Source organism: Rhipicephalus sanguineus, unplaced genomic scaffold (assembly GCF_013339695.2).
Source record: "Rhipicephalus sanguineus isolate Rsan-2018 unplaced genomic scaffold, BIME_Rsan_1.4 Seq313, whole genome shotgun sequence".
NCBI classification, from domain to species: Eukaryota; Metazoa; Arthropoda; class Arachnida; order Ixodida; family Ixodidae; genus Rhipicephalus; species Rhipicephalus sanguineus.
Genome location: NW_023614998.1, coordinates 33,360 through 48,537, shown reverse-complemented (window position 1 = coordinate 48,537; position 15,178 = coordinate 33,360).

Sequence of the window (15,178 nt, the reverse complement as noted above, 5' to 3'; positions counted from 1 at the left end):
CGACGACGACGACAACAACAACAACAACAAACGACATAATCCTCATCGTCACGATGGGCATGGAACTTGCCTGCTTCACTCCACCACTTTTGGGTGACCTGTGCCGGAGGCTTCGTTCGGACTCTGTCGGCGCTGCCACCCTTCCTAACGATCCCTGCTAGCTTCCTGACAAATTGGCTTCGACAAGGGAACTCGCTAATGCGTAGACTTCTCACTTTATCCTTCGATTGTTGTTCTTTTTTTTTTACTTCTATCTACCCTATAGTAAAGCCGGGTATAACACACCGTGCCGACTGCACCTTCGATCGGAGAGCTCATATATCAAGTCGTTCGCATCGACACGGGTGCAGCGTAGCCGAGCCTTTTAGCCTTTGGGCGATAGCTCCTAAAGTGCGTGAAGTTACTGTCTTTGCCATACTCGGCGTTGGTGGCGTACGAATGGAAATTGGACCACGTGGGTTAACTTGCACTGGCGACGTGTCGGCTTTTTTTTTGTATTATCGGGAACGACGATCTTCACTTCCTCCCCTTTTCAGTGTGGATTTTTTTCCTCACAATTGCTTTGCCAGTTGCGGTGACGTTGTCCTTTCAAGAGGAAACCGTAGTTCAGGAGTTGCTACCGATGTGCACGGAACTGGAAAGTCGTTTTTCTCTGCAACCACAGCCACAATGATCTTTGATCTGCGCAAATGTAAAATCCAAGAACCACAGTATACTCCTCGATTATGCCATCGAATTTTCTTAAAACAAAACTTTACCAAAGATGATTCGGTTAACCGAAAGCTACGGAAGAGTCAAGTTTACGAATATAGAACAGTAAGGAAATGTGATGTCAAAATTCTGCACGACACCCACTGAGACATCTATCGCAGTGCAGTTGGTCTACTTTACGCTAAAAATGTAACAAACGCTTTTGAAAAACACTTGTAAGCGTTGTCACAACTTCAACCAAACTGTAAACCTATGTAACATAGACGCTTAATGTACACAGTTTGCAGAAATGCACCGTCAATCACGCTTTCCTAGGATGATAGGCAATTTTCAGCATTTCCACACACGCATGTTCTGTTCGTTTCCTTAATTTCTGTGTCGTTTTCGCGCTGATTACAATACTTTGTATTTGTCTCAACAAGCCAGGCTAACCTCTATTGCTAGATTTAAGGTTATTTTTTGGTTTTTTTAAAGTTACGCTATCCTGCCGAGCTGACGCGTCGATTTAAAGGAGAGTAGGCGATGTAGGCGATAGTGTTGGGCTGATCTCGACAGGTGGGACCGTCGGTAGCTTCTGATTGCGGGGTTTCACGTTAGGTGAAGGCCACTATCTACACCAATCATGTAACGCAGTTTAATCGAACGATACGCAGAGACGTGTGCTATGCAGGGTCAGGCAATGAACGCACGAGCGCTATCGCTGTGTCAGGCGTTGATGATGCGACCGCGCCTTTCTGTTGTTGCCTTAACAACGGGCTCATACATTTGATGATGCACACGCCTGTTTTCATTACTATACTATGTGTTATGTGTATACGAGCGTACATTGTTATTGCTACTGTTGTTGTTAGCTGTTGTGTTGCCATCTCTATATAGAAGGCTTAGTTACTGAAGCACCCGTTATAGTTAGCCAAGCTTAGTTAGCCAAGCTAACTCTTCAGTGAAGTTCAAAAAGAGGTACGGTACGCTCAGAAAATTATCACAGCACGATCAACCGGACAAAATATCCGCCAAGCGGTGTCTATATAGTACTGATAGAAAACGAAAGCGGGAAGAAAGGGACCAAGCGTTCAGACAACAATCGAAGTAAAAATAACCGGAAAACTGGGAAGGGGAACCGGCACGCGTAGGCGTATGCGTACTTCCCACCCTGAAGCGAATTCTCTCTTGAGCCTCGTGCGTGACTTGAGCACAATGAAGACAAGACAAATCCCGAGATCCCTGACGACTCTCCCAACTTCTACGTTTTCGGCACGTGTGTCCGTTTGAAAAGAACGGTTAACGAAGCGTCGCTACCAACCAAGGCTGGGCAAAGATACTTTGAAATTGTATTGCGATACGATACAAGATACTCAGGCAACAAGTATTGGAGATACAGATAAAGATACCACCGCAATAATTGTATCCGATACGATACTTGCCAATTGTACCTTAAGATACTTCGATACATTCGCAAATTTGTTATTATAGATCCATATAATGTAGCAGCAAACGCCCATGCACAAAAATGTCTGCTTGAAATTTATTAACTGTGACCAATCTTGTTTCATTTGAATGAAATGTCTGTTAGTATCTTAGAAGTTTTGTCCTTCTTGCTCAAAGTACATTAGCTCAATTCCGAAATAATTTACTGGGGTTTGTTTAAGCTGCTTAATAGGATACCTCTTTATAAACTTCGCTGACAGCGGTTCTTTCTAGTTTTTTTTTTTGTAATTGATGGGAGTCTCTGCTCAGCTTGCCGACCAGCTAGCGGGTTGCCATCTAATCACAAGAACTTCAATAAGAAGCCTTGTCACGATGGTGCAAATACCGGCGTAGACATTAACCTTGTCTGTAAGCCACCGCTACACAATACTGGATCACCGGACAGGTGTACAGCAGCAACAAAGCTGGTAGCGACATTTTTTATGACGCATAGTGTATACGTAGAGGACACAAAACAGAAATGGTTGTTCATATTCTACGTATCTTCTAGTGTAAAGCGTTCGTTATCAATATACTCACTAACGTGCAATTTTTGAACAATTTTTTCTTCAATGAAAGAACATGAGCAACCAGAAAACGTCTCAGACGTATTGTATTGTCACGTGGTATAGTGTCGAGTATGAAGGCGGCAGTCAAATTGTAGAAACGAAACTCTTTACTGAGCTAACTTGCGCCAAAAAAACTAAGTAACTGAAAGTACAAGCAAAGCACGCTGCACGGTGATAGCGGCGATCACATTCGTCGGTCGTCGGTAATCTGATCATCGGAGGAACGCGTCGTCTTTCGTACATCAGGGATCAAAGCTTCCAGCGTTATCACTGGAGCCCGCGCAAGCTCTCGATTAAACTAGACTACTCGCGTCCTGCGCGTAATTTTAACAGAACAATTGGAAAAAAATTGCGAAGCTTCCGAAACATTGCGGCTCGGCTTGCGCTGAGTGGTACTAAGAGTTCTTTTGCGGTTGAAACCCAATCACACCAAAATAAATAAATAAGAGCGCATGGCAGTATAGTTGCACAAAGCGTCGCAGGACACCGCCGCTATTCGCGCTATTGCCACTTACAGCTCCGATGATCTGGCGATTAGTAATAGTAAAAAAAATCAGGGAGGCCTAAACAGGAAAAAAAAAAGAAATTATAAGTAAAATAGACAGGGGGTTCTGTATCAAACATTCACAGTGAATAAGTATAGAAACCCGATGCAGGCGGGACCACAATTAGCTATGCCAATTAAGGATCATCAGCTTACCTGTTAAGGTAAGACAATAGAAAATTAATTGCCTATGCAATGTTGCCTGAAAATACTAGTTGGGACGCTCATGAGAAAAACGGTGCATTTGGTAAAAACGTTTCTCGAATCCCCCATCTAACATCTATAAGACATCTCCTAATAATTTCCATTATTATAATGCAAACTCAAGTTCACTATTTTTACTAAGTGGTAAAGTAGAATGGTTTGTATTGTATACTTGATCAAAGCCCGCCGCGGTGGCCTAGTGGTTATGGTGCTCGACTGCTGACCCGAAGGTCACAGGAACGAATTCTGACTGCGGCGGACGAATTTTCGATGGAGGCAAAAATCCTCGAGGCCAGTGTATTTAGGTTGAGGTGCACGTTGAAAAACCCCAGGTGGTCGAAATTTCCGACGCCCTCCACCACGGCGTCTCTCATAATCATAACGTGGTTTGGGGACGTTAAACCTCAAATATTATTATTACTGTATACTCAAGGCACGCCCCCATAACTATATATTTGTTTTCAAAATCTCCTTGTCAGAACAATAAATTCAAGTGAAGTATAAATGTGTAAACAGTAGCAAATATAACGCAGACATTTAAAAGTAGCAACAAAGCAGAGAGCTTCTTTTGGCAGCCCTTTACAAAAGAGATATTACACCTACAACACCGGAAAAAGCAATAGAGACCTAGGTAATGTATCATATCCAAAAGAAGCGCAGATAAGAAAGCGTTTGTGCTAACAATCAAATTATGATTTCGAAAACTCTTTGAAAAAAGATAGCAGGAAGAAAAACATACGGTACACCGAGATATCTCTTGCTAGGTAAAGGCTTGTGCTAATAGATGGAGCATCGTTATCGGTGGAGCTATAGTTCGCAGAACATTATCTGTATATAAGCCATTCTCGTCGTATGTAAGGCAAACTTACATTCACGAAGTCCTTCAAATCACTGGTGTGGGAAAGCCACGAGACGCGAAGCAACTCCGTTCTTGCATTCTTCAGACTTCGTAACGAAGCATCACGCAAGAGAATCTTCAATAACGACACGAAAGCGGCAAACGAACTTGTGTAACAGGCGCTGCGCTCATTAGAGCGCGCGGCGCAAAACCGTGGCTAAGAAAAAGTGTCATGGAACTGACAAAAATAAAACGAAAAAAAAAATTCGAGAAAACAAGAACTACGTGGGCTGGGTGTAGACGTTCGCGCGCGTGTTTGTGTCGAGACTGCGCGAACGCTGCCACTTGACCCTGTTCCACCAATAGAGACGCGCAGACCTCATCACCTGCCCTCACTAGAGGACTCTGGCAGGAAGATAAAGATAAATTTATGTCACTACCCTTATTTCTATTCAGGTGGCTTAATGGCACCAGTACTAGCTTCAGAAGCGGGAGTTCAGCCAGCGATAATTGTTTCGCACGGTGGTGTTTCGATAGGAGTATCTTGTATCTTAAGATACATGATACATAATTAAATGTATGGGAAATACAGATACAGATACTCGTTTTGCGAGACGTATCGCGATACAGATACAAGGTACCCAAAGAGTATCTAAGACAGTACCGAAGATACATGTATCTTCGATACTGCCCAGCACTGCTATCAACACTCTGTGATCAGAGAATAAAAGAACAAGACATGGATCATGCGTGGAAGAAAATGCGATTGAGTAACCTGCGCTGAAGGCAAAAGTGCGACGAGTGTCTCACCTCACGGCACTCGCCTTGATGAGTAGTAACCTCAACAAGGCGAGTGTCGCTGCCAGGAGTGAGCGAGGGGTCAGACGGGAAACGGACGTAGCCCGGGGAGTCGGGAATCTTCAGCATCATCGCTGAGGGCAGCAAGAGTTCGTCTCTTTCTAGGCGTACTAGGCCTCCAGGGATTCTTCTCAAACGCAAGGACAAGAACTGAGAGAACGCGCTGTTCTGGGGGGCAAGAGAGGTGATCGGTTCCGAATGAGCCGCCACGCCGAACGGTCCCACGTACCGAAAGAGCTGTCACTCTCGCTTGAAGTTTCTCAGACTCTGCAGCGATGACCCGAGCCGAATGTATTCCTTTCTTCCCGTTGTCGATAGATGCGAGCAGCGCAGCGCATCGCTTTTTTCTTTCTCCGTGACATTTCTTCGATACGACGACCGAAGCAAGGATGCCCTCTCGGACAAGAGGGAACCGCCTCAGGCGCATGTAGGACGCGAAGAAAACAAAATAAGCGCGAAGAGTCTAGGTGGAAGGTACTGAGATGCAGTAAGGATGCGTTGTTGTCCTAGGGTTCTCTACGTTTTCGTCTGCTGCCGTTCCAAGCGACGCTGGCGGGACGCTGCGCGTAGTTTTGGAAGTGAACGCAGTTTCTCGAAGGATTTCTAAAAGATATGGAAACGTTTTTATATTCTCTAAAAATATAGAAACGAACGGGCGAGAACACTTGCTGCGCGTGATTCAAGTAGGAAGTCCCGGACTCGTGAAAGAGTGCTGAAGGTGGCTGCGAATCTAGAAGGGAAATGAAAAGTCTCGCGTTATCAGCGCCTGCTGTCAGCCGCTGATACGCGTGAAAATTACGTCCAGCAACCTGCACTCCCAACCCCCGCCCCCCTCTGGCCCCGCTCCCCACCGGTTTCTTGGTGGAGGAAATACCACTGCAAGATACTCATATTTGACTCGCGCGTTATGATAGAAAGGAACGCAACGTAGGCAATTTACGTTTAATGAAAAAGCTAGAAAGAGTGTGACAATATTTCTGTCATTGCGGAGAACGTGACACGCTTGCGCTGGTTGTCCCGGGGCTGCAGCGAGCTCGTCTTCGCTACCTCAGAGCAAGAGGTCATCGTCCGGGTGGCCCTCATGACTTGCGTAATTAGATACCTTTTCACCGATCTTTACTAGAATTTATGCGTGTATATATATATATATATATATATATATATATATATATATATATATATATATATATATATATATATATATATATATATATATATATAAGAAAATCAGGAAGGAATAAAATAAGAAGATAAACAAAACGCAATCAGAAGTACAGTGTGCACATATGATATCTGGCGTATGAAGAATACTCTTATTTTGAACTTGACTTAGACTTACCCGGTAACTTTGAGTGAGCACCGCATCACTTGCGTTTGAAGTGTGTAACCCTCCGGTTAAAAGTTAATCACTGAGTACATTCGGGATTACAAATAGGGTGAACTTCCAGGTCCATTAACGACGAGCTGTTCGAACTTCCCAGGCCATTCATAGAAATATTCGACTCGAGATGCCGGAAAATATGTGGAGATCATTTACCGGCTTAGGTGCGTCAATTAAATGACAGTGGTGACCACCCAACAAACCGTGGATTGTGGAAGCCGTCCTTTCGATCGGAAAGTCAGGAGAGGATCACCAAATTAAGATTCATCGTTGGACTACGACTCCGTATCAATTACCGACATATTTTGAAAAATATATGAACAATTTTTGTACTAGGATGTTGTCACGTTGCGTTAATGCGGCCGCCGAATCAAACTCAAGAGCGAACCCACGACCTCAAGCTTAGCAGAGCTTAGCTAAACAGGAACGAAAAAAAAGGACAGCCGACAAGGTGGGCGCGCATCCTATCGCCTGTATTTTTCGTTCCTTGTTTATGTCCCTTTTTTTGATACTCATACTGAGTTGCAATGCGTTAAAGCAATAGAAGAATTTGATGCACCAACTCGCCCAATCCGCGTTACTTAGCTTAAAAGGCAATTCACTCTTACGTGCTTTCGCGCGGTCAGGGAAATGGGAGTGCGAGCCGAAATTTGTCACGACAATAAACAAAATACCGTTCGAAATGAACGAAGAACGAGTGCACGAATCGGTAATATACAGCAAGAAAAAAAGGAGGTCCAGAGCTGTCAACAATACACGCCCACTCTTATTCGACCAGCTCGAGATGAACGCTGCGGCATTTCCTTCATTTCTTTCACTCGTTTGGGGAAGAATTCCTTCGGCCTTGCAGTGTGACTGCTTCCCCGTTCTTGCCGAAAGTCATAACTCAAAATCCTCCTCCCCCACTTGCGGCGCCGGACTGCAGCGTAGCTGAGGCGTGTCGGAGTCGCCTTTGCTGGACCTTGAGATCTCACTGGTCTTCTTTTTTCTTCTCTACCGTCTGCCTCCTTTTATACATATTTAGCTTTGAGTGGTTGGCCGCTGTTTTTAATGAAGCCTTTCCGCACCTCGCCGCATCATTTACTTCGTACTCATTCGCCTTCATCTCCCTGTGGGAATGGAGAACAAAATTTCACTCACGTCCAAAACAACACGGCTACAGGATCGATACTTGCGCATGCGTGTGTGTGTGTGTGTGTGTGTGTGTGTGTGTGTGTGTGTGTGTGTGTGTGTGTGTGTGTGTGTGTGTGTGTGTGTGTGTGTGTGTGTGCGTGCGTGCGTGCGTGTGTGTGTGTGTCTGTGTGTGCGTGTGTGTGTGTGGGTGTGCTTGCGTGTATATGTGCGGGTTGTGTGTGTGTGTGTGCGTTTTCAACATTTAAGACCGGATGCAGTGGGTCGTCACACTTACTGAAACTCGTTACTAAAACTTTACTGCACAGCTTCTCAAACTTTTTTTTCCTCGAAACCGGAAGCGACGCGGCACGAATGAAGACGCAGAACGACGTGAACGACTTTACTAAGCCGCAGCGCAACTTAATGAGGGCGCAGCAAGGTATGCGAAGTATGCGCACGAGCGCTGACTTATAGAACTTGGTTGCATTTGAAAACAGCTACGCATTTCGCTGATTATATTACCTTAATGAGTGAAAGGACGAATTGCGAATCATGATTACTGGTCTGGGCAAGAAGAGCAGAACGGTAGGTCTGAATATTGATAATCAGAAAAGTAAAGGAATGTTCAACAGTCTCGGAAGAGAACAACGTTTGGCGATGGGTAACGAGGCATTGGAAGTGGTAAAGGAATACTTCTTCTGAGGACAGGTAGTGACCACGGAGCCGGACCGTGACACTGAAGTAACTAGAATAAGAATTCTTCGCATTTGGCAGGCATTCTCAAATTATGAATGGTAGTTTACCACCATCGCTCCAGATGAAGGTATATAACAACTGCGTGTTACCGGTGCTTAACTACGGAGCAGAAATCTGGAGGCTTACAGAGAGGGTTCAACTTGAATTGAAGATGACGCAGCGAGCCATGGAAATGAAAAATGATAGGTGTAACCTTCAGTGTAGAGAAGAGAGCAGAGTGGTCAGGGAACAAGAAGAAACGGTCATGGGCGGGGCATATAGCGCGTAGGCAAGATAACCGCTGGTCATTAAGAGTAACTGAGTGGATTCCGAGAGAAGGCAGACGCGCGAGGGGGCGGCGGAAAGTTAGGTGGGCAGATGAGATTTAGTTTTCATGATAACGTGGACGTCGGCACAGGACCGTGTTGATTGACTAAACAAGAGAGATGCCTTCGCCTTGCAGTGGGCGTAGTTGGGCTGATGATGATGATGATGAATTTGGGGCTACGCAGCTGTAGTAGGTAGGGCCGGAAGTTAATGCTACTGTTGTAATGGCTTCAAGCTTAAACTAGGCTCACATCCAACCCCTTTAGCGGCACGCATAGTCCACTTTCTTTTGAACCTGCCTTTACGTGGCAGTAAGGTGAGGGGATGAAATTAAGAAGTTAGCAGCAATAAAATGGAGCCAGTTCGCACGAGGGAAGGTTAATTGGCAGGGGCGTAGCCAAGGGGGGGGGGGGGGTTGGGGGGTTCAACCCCCCCCCGAAATTTTTCAATTTTGGATATAGACGCACACATCAAACGCACGCACGAACATACATAAAGTATGGTTGAACTCCCCCCCCCCCCCCACCCCGAAAAAAATTTTTGGCTACGCCCCTGTTAATTGGAGATCTTTCGGATAAGCCTTCGTCCTGCCGTGGATGTGGAATAGGGTGTTGTTGTTGATGGACGATGACGACGAATACTTGTGTGTCCAGAATGGCGCCGGAAGAAAAAAAAAAGAAGAAAGAAGAATGCTATTCTGGTAACTGCACCACGCGTTGCGTATGGCGATGTTGTTGTATAGCGTGAATCTTCTTCGCTGCCGCTCTTTTCTCTTGCTGAAGAAGACACACACACACACACACACACACACACACACACACACACACACACACACACACACACACACACACACACACACACACACACACACACACACACACACACACACACACACACACACACACACACACACACACACACACACACACACACACACACACACACACACACACACACACACACACACACACACACACACACACACACACACACACACACACACACACACACACACACACACACACACACACAATTACGAACAATAAAGAAGAGAACAGCAGATTTTTATTTCCCAGCTTATGGTAAGTTCAACGACACTGTTCCATGTACTCAGCACTGCCTTGAGACTATAGAAAGCCCGTGGAGCGGACACCACGGGTGCTGAAGAGGCGTACTGTTCTTGTCTCCAATGCAGATCGAATCGGTTTGGACCACGCCGAGTTTATTTGTGTTCTTATTCGTCAGATTGTTTCTGCTAAACACGGTTGTCTGCGAGAAGATTGATTTTATATAAAATGGTTACCGTCCGCGTGGCTTCGCGCCGGCCAGAAAATGCCGCGGTTTGCGGGTCACGCTCTCCAGCGAAGCAGTTTCCGCGCGCGGCTTGTCGAGTTAAGGAAGTGGTGTGCGCAGCGATAAAATAAGGTTGTTAACAAAAGCAGATGGAATTACACGCGGGGCACTTTGGGTCTCAAGGTCGAGAACTGTCCACCAGCTCGCAGAGAAAGTGAGAGAAATGGGGCGGAAGAGGGGCCAGAAAGAGCTTACTTGTTTCCGGAAAAAGAAGAAAAAAATCAAGTCAGCTTCGTACTGGTGGTGCCAAGCCTGAAGTAAGTGCGGAGCTGGGCAGCCTTCTTTGTCTCTCTTCGGTTTTCTCTTTTAAATGCGAAGCATTTCTTAGCGAACCTCAGGCACTTTGGGCGTTTCTATCTATCTATCTATCTATCTATCTATCTATCTATCTATCTATCTATCTATCTATCTATCTATCTATCTATCTATCTATCTATCTATCTATCTATCTATCTATCTATCTATCTATCTATCTATCTATCTATCTATCTATCTATCTATCTATCTATCTATCTATCTATCTATCTAGCCGCCTACGTCTGGGCGCTCCCCTGGTCGTCTCCATACCTTCTAATGTACCAAAATTGGCATAGCAGGGGATCAGTGTATGGTGAACACGATTCACTGGTCATGACATGAATAACGCAAAATACCTGTCGCGTACGTCATGAAACCCTTTCTCTCAGTCACGTGGGGCACATACCCGCATACCAGAGTTTATGTTATGCGGGTATGTGCCACAGGTGATACAAAGCTCAACCAACACAGTAAACGCGAACACACACATTGACACGCAAGGAAAGTGATAATAATAATAATTATTGTAGGGGCTTTAATTTTGACCATCTGGTATTCTTTAACGTGCACCGCGATCGCACAGTACACGGGAATCTAGCATTTTGCATCCATCGAAATGCGACCGCCGCGGCCGAGATCGAACCCGCGACCTTCGCGTGAGCAGCCGAGCACCGTAACCGCTACACCACCGTGGCGGACACAAGGAAAGTGAGGAAGCTGAAAACACAACACCCCTGGAAGACGCTCGACTATCATGCACTCGTTCACGTGGTCCGCAACGTTGACCACGTCGATTACGCAAAAACGGGGGTCAATGCTTCCTACAATAAATCTGCCGAGAGAACCAGGCCGCTCATCATTATCGGTGACTTCAACACTGATTTATCAAGACCCAACAACGACTGGTCTTTACTGCGTGAAAGACGGCTTGAATGTGGACAGGGCATCAAAAGACCTCGCTGCCACGTGCTGGACAGGAGGCGTCATAGTTCATTTCATCGTAAGAGGCATCCAGGATTTCCACCAGCTGTGCTATACCTCGCACTTCACTACACTTAGGCCTCTCGTAGCCGCGATCATGAACGGATCCGATTAACAAGTCCGGTCGAGCTGCTGGTGCTCACAGATCATGGTGATGATGACCTTGTTCAAGAACTGTCAAGAACCCCTTCTACACATACACAGGGTTTCGTGAAACGTGCGTGCGTTCCCGTCATAACAGATGAGTATAAGCATAAGAACGGTAACCCAACTGCAACTGTGACTGTAACGTAGGTGCAGTGGGCCTGCGTGTGCCACTTGGCTGTGTGTATATTTTGGGGAACTTTTCTGAATGTAGCTTAGTTGCGAGTAACGCCTGTCCTCTGCATTTGTGTTTCGTCTTTGTGCTGTTCGGATTCGCGCTGTACAGTATTGAAGAATATAAGCACTACATATCAGCTTATGGCGTCTAGTGATGGTAACCCCCATGTTGCTGTTGGCATCGCTACGCAACTGTAAATAACTGGTTATATAATGCATATGCGACTCATCAGCGGATGAGTGTGCGTTGCCACTTCCACATTTCTCTAGCGTCATTCCTTAACGTTTCGCTCAATGTGAAAAATTACGCCACAGTCACCATGCCGCGCATGCTTCGCATAACATCGACTCCCACGGTGCGTGGGATCTGCCGAATTTTCTTTCCTCCTCTCCTTCATTCTTTTTGTCTTTTCTCTCTATGTGGTTATGTCTTCTTTGTGTCTGTTTATTTCTATTTCTTTCTTTCTTTCTCTCTCTTTCTCTCTCTCTCTCTCTCTCTATATATATATATATATATATATATATATAATATATATATATATATATATATATATATATATATATATATATATATATATATATTTCTATTTATTGCCTCCTCTTTCTTTCTGTTTTCTTCCCTTTCTTTCTCCATATTTCTCTCTCTCTGTTTCTATCTATGCTATGCTTTACTCTCCCCCTCCTCCTTTTTCTCTTCCTTACCCTTACTTCTATTTCCCACCCTCTTCCGAAACTATACTATACAAGGCTATGTTAGGCTATGCTAGCGTGTCTCGATAGCCGAGTGGTTCAATGAAGAACCTTTCAAAAAGAGCCCCACCAATAAGACACCATATGATTTGTTTATGTTATTAGGACTTTATTGACTATGGAAAAGTCGCATGATCGACAGACATGCCGAGCCACCAGGATCGACGAGTTCTGTCTTCCGAGAAGAAGCTGCTCAAGTGCGCAGTGTTGTTGAGACTTTTGAGCCCGTTCCGGAGTGGCTTCCACTTATGAACGCTTGTGTGTGTTTGCCTGGCTTTTGAAATGCCTCCTACTGTAGGGAACAATGTGCGGTTTGTGTATGTTAAGGTAATTCTAATGTGACGAATTATGTATTGCGCGGTTCACAGCTATAACAGGTCATCTTTCCATGAATTAAAGAAAAAAAGAGGAAGAAAGGATAGCCCAGTGGTCACGATGCTCGCCTTCGGATCGTCGGTACGCGGGCTCGAATCCCACCTCGTCAAGACATCTTTTTTCACCAGCAATTTTTTTGCTCTTCCTTTCTGTCTCTCTATACTCGTTCTGTCACCAATTAGATTGATTCCATCGCACACCGGAGAAATCCGCGCGTGTGTTTTGGGAGCGAAACAGAGCATGAAGATTAGGACGATGATAAAGAAGAGGACGAAGATAGGGCGTGCCGGTTCATGATGATGATAGTTTTCTGTTCGGGCGTGCATAAACAGCTCCGCTGCTAAAAAAATTGCAGTGGCTTTGCTCGGCTATGCCAGGATATACGTAGCGTTAGCAAAGGTTCAGCTGATTGTTCTTAGCTTTCCAGATTGTCTAGGATTACTGGCCTTCTTCTGTCCACTCTTCGTACGCTGAAACGCGAATTTCCTGACAACTACTTCGGGATCCGATGAGATAAGCTTCTCGGTTCTTCTGCGCCGTCGAGCAGCATTTGCGCTCTCATTCTCCATGGCTAAACCACACTGGCAAACGCCATTCAGAGGCGCTATCAAGCGGCTCCAGCGCAGTGTCAGACGGCGACTGCACAGCGAACGCGAATAGCTGCGCGCGCGCTGGCGCCAATGTGTCTGCCGCGGCTACGACTCCACTCCTCTGGAATGCGCAGACCAGCAGCGGCGAGTCGCGCGCGGCGGTCGCGGAGAGCGCGGAGAGCGGTGAGCCAGCTGTGTGACATCACTGATCCTCGCGCATGCGCAGCACGGCTCATGAGGATCCACGTGAAATCGGCTCCGGCTAGGCAAGTGTAGCTAACGCTACAAAAGAGATAGTCCGATATAAGCATTGACAATCATTGTAAACGTTTGCGATAGTTTCGTTCCCGTGACCTGTTGCAGTAAAAGTTATCGATGAATCACGAAACCTTTAATGTACGGCACCAGACACACGAAGTGACAATCTCTATGAGAACTACAATGCCGAGTGGCACGACGACACAGTGACTATATCTGTAATCATAGCACGGCAGTTGAAAGTGCAGTTTGTTTTAAACTTCTGAAGTTAAACTCCTGTAGTTCAACTCCCGTAGCTTAAACGTCAACTGTAGCTTAAACTTCTTCTGTCGTTCTAAGTTCTGTCGACCACCAGTCAACAGAACTACCGAGATCTACTTGCGTCCACAAATGTCGGCATCCAGGGTCAAAGAGATAAATAGCTGCCCCGAACTGCGTCGATAGGCTACGTCAGCCACATTCCCCTGGAATAAATCTGGAATACTTTCAGCTCTTTTCAACAGGAAAAAAAAAATAAGACATAAGCAACGCTGATCTTCGACTTCACTAACTCGTGCATGTGACGTGCAGAGACATAAATCACTCATACATTGATCCAGCTGTCACACGAAGAACTTCATTATCCCAATCAGCGACTAAGCGCTATATGCTCACCTTATAAGCAGTGAGAGGCGCGTAGTCTCATAGTACATTTTTCTGTCGTCACGTGGCCTGAAATTTTCGAAATGTAATGGAGCGCAAAAGCGGTGTTCGTTCTCTATCTTTTCGTCAGTCTTTTCTTGTAAAACCCAGCAAATCTCGTGAAAATTTCAAACAATCCCAACATTCTTCAGTAATTATTATCTTTTATTTAGAAAAAACCAAATGGTTAAAGAATTGCCCTGGAACTTATCCACTTTCTTTTATTATAAAGGAATGGCCCCAAGCATCGCGGTGCCGTGCTGCTCCGTTAATAATTCACTTTCTCGCGAAAATACAGGACATACGTATTACTTATTGAGATAACAAGTAGATAGCGGATAATAAGTAATGAGACAACGCGCGCGACGGCATCGCGAACGAATGAGGACTGCGTCAGTAATGAAAGGTACTACTACTTTTGAAATTATTTTATGCATTCTGAGCGCCACCAGCAATTCCACATTCTATCTTAACACATCTCGACAATGTGTACCTCGGCGGATTCACTATCGAAGAGCGCGGGAGTATTGCGTCACATCATACAGAGTCGGAAAGCCACTGCTCGTGCAAGCCAATTTTCGTTTTTTTTTCTTGATTTCGAGGTAAGAACCGCGGGCGAGTACACACCCAAAGCATGTTGCTTGTTGCGTAATTTAGAGCGGTGGTTTCAATTATACATAGCCCCAGGTATAAGCGTCAGCTTTCAGATTCGAACGGTTGGCCCCAACAAAGTGTGTGTATGGATGTGGAAAGCGGGTGGGAGATGGGAAGAGCAGGAGGCACGACTTCACTAGATGTGAAAGTTGAACCATTGGCTATATGAACAAA